This window comes from Penaeus monodon, chromosome 15 (assembly GCF_015228065.2).
Source record: "Penaeus monodon isolate SGIC_2016 chromosome 15, NSTDA_Pmon_1, whole genome shotgun sequence".
Classification (NCBI taxonomy): Eukaryota; Metazoa; Arthropoda; class Malacostraca; order Decapoda; family Penaeidae; genus Penaeus; species Penaeus monodon.
Window position 1 is genome coordinate 29,429,393 of NC_051400.1, and position 401 is coordinate 29,429,793.

The window sequence follows — 401 nt, forward strand, 5'->3', positions numbered from 1 at the left end:
TTGCCCTGACCTAGAACTGCTGGTCCTTGACCGGCTGGGTTTGAATACTTGTAACTTGGAGAACTGCTGCAACTGCTGTCATGAACATTCCTTGTTGCAAGAACGTATCTACGCTTGTCGTAAAGTAAACAAATGTGCGACATCCGCCTATATGGAATTTCGCTTTTTGTTGATTCTTTTGTTGCAAGTCTGGCTACAGTAGCCAGACTTGCAACAAATTGTCTACACATTGCACGTGCAAGTCATAGCACTATCAAAAAGTCATGGAAAGGCCCGTCATCGCCGCGGATTACTGTTTGTCTCCGGGGATTGATCTCGAATGCAATTCACAGCGGCCTTTGAGACTTTTACCTTCACGAGTGAGACCGTGTGTTTGGGGAGAGATGATGGCTCTTCGCCTG